Source organism: Lycium barbarum, chromosome 3, assembly GCF_019175385.1.
Source record: "Lycium barbarum isolate Lr01 chromosome 3, ASM1917538v2, whole genome shotgun sequence".
NCBI classification, from domain to species: domain Eukaryota; kingdom Viridiplantae; phylum Streptophyta; class Magnoliopsida; order Solanales; family Solanaceae; genus Lycium; species Lycium barbarum.
The window spans coordinates 16315793-16317861 of record NC_083339.1 but is presented as its reverse complement, the minus strand read 5'-3'; the positions used below and the strand labels follow the sequence as shown (position 1 = coordinate 16317861).

General features: G+C 33.6%; 1 pseudogene; it reads left to right on the top strand.

Annotated features, from left to right (window-relative positions):
- Nucleotides 1-449: 449 nt before the first annotated feature.
- On the top strand, nt 450-1511 carry LOC132630541 (probable glutathione S-transferase; annotated as a pseudogene).
- Nucleotides 1512-2069: the final 558 nt, after the last annotated feature.

The window sequence follows — 2069 nt, the reverse complement described above, 5'->3', positions numbered from 1 at the left end:
TGTACTCCTAAAACAATATGTACAAGTCAGTAAGCAGGAGTAGTTTGAAGTGATTATTTTTTTATTTTATTTTGGTATAATAATTGGTATTTAATGTTCATTAGTACAACCAATTTAAATTCAGCCGCCTAGAATCTATTAAAGAGAAAATGCCCCCTACAAGAATTTTCTCATTCCCAAAATTTGAACACGAAACATGTCGTTAGAAATTTCTTTAATTTATACATGAAATCTCTAAAGTAACATAACTTTTGAGAGAATCTCTGGGTGATGAGTCAAAATACAGTTAGCTAAGCTAAGTGCTTACGTATGTCTTTAAGGTCTTGGACATACATGAATCAATTTAATAATCATCTGTCCTTTCAACCACTCCCTCATTTACTTGGTTGCTAAGACACTTCATTGATTTGTTCCTTCTATAAAAGAAGAACATAATTCAAGAAAGAACCATCCACCAATGAAATTTTCTTTAACAGAGTAAAGTAGCAAATAAAATAACCAAAGTTGTGATATGGCACAAGTGAAGTTACTAGGCTTTTGGTATAGCGCATTTACTCACAGAGTTGAGTGGGCTCTAAAGATTAAGGGGGTGGAATATGAATATCTAGAAGAAGATCGAGATAACAAGAGCTTTCTACTTCTTCAATCCAATCCAGTTCACTAGAAAACCCCAGTGCTCATTCACAATGGCAAGCCAATTGCCGAGTCTAAGTTAATTGTTGAATACATTGATGAGACATTTGAAGGCCCTTCCATCTTGCCTAAAGACCCTTATGATCGAGCTTTAGCTCGCTTCTGGACTAAGTTCCTCGATGATAAGGTAAAAAATCTTCTTCATGCTATTTATTCCTATCTGTATAATTTAGTCATGTTAGAACATTTACTTTAGGTAGAAAATATAGAGAGCTTGTCACTTTCTGAGTACTGTTTTACAGGTGACACCAATGGTGCATACTTTCCTTCGCAAAGGAGAGGAGCAACAGAAAAGTAAAGAGGAAGTATGTGAGATGCTGAAAGTTCTTGATGATGAGCTCAAGGATAAGAAGTTCTTTGTGGGTGATAAATTCGGGTTAGCTGATATGGCTGCAAATTTTGTGGGATTTTGGCTAGGAGTTTTGGAAGAAGGCTCTGGAGTTGTATTAGTGACAAGTGAAAATTTTCCAAATTTCTGTGCTTGGAGAGATGAGTATATTAACTGCACCCAAGTCAAGAAATATCTACCTCCAAGAGATGAGTTGGTTGCATTTTTCCAAGCTCATGCTCCAGCTGCGGCTTCTGCTTCTGCTAAAAAATGAACAGATCCTCATTCATCGTATGAAGTTTCGGATTATATATGTTGAGTAGATTCAATTATGGATACATATTATGCAAAAGAAAAGAAACTAAAATATACGGAGTATATGGTTTTATAAGGTTAACATTGTTCAGAAGTCAGAACTAATGACTAGATTCTGCTTTCTCTTCATAATAAAACTCTTGTTGGAAAAAGTTATGATAACCAGCTTGTCACATACCAGGAAGTGTGTCGTGTTACTGTTTTAATTTAAGTTGATCAGTAATTGTACAATAATTAATCATATTAATTCCCTCCTCGTATTAATAAAAAAAGAACTAGAAAAACAAGTTACATAATTTGATGAAATAGTGGGTGACATAAGCACATAAGCCACCTTATTATTCTGGAGATTAAATTTTTCCACCGTCTATCACTCATATGTACAAGCCTTTATAATCACTCATATTTAGTACTTTCATTTGTTTCATTTTACTTGGCCCTCATTAACTTGACACTTCCCATAAAAAATTATTTATTAGGAATTTATTTTATTAAATAATTAGAAAATTTGCACGCGCTTCTGATGGTCATTAAGGAAAATAGTGACCTCTAATTGATAGATGAATCCCCTATAATTCAATAGACAATTGATTGTAACAATAGATCATTGATTGTAGCTTGAATAAGTAGAATAATAGATAAAAGGGCCGGAAGGGGTGTAAGTGAAAAGTTCAGCTTATTCAGGAGAAATAAAAAAAATATTTTTGCTAATATAGCAGTAAGCAGTGGTTAC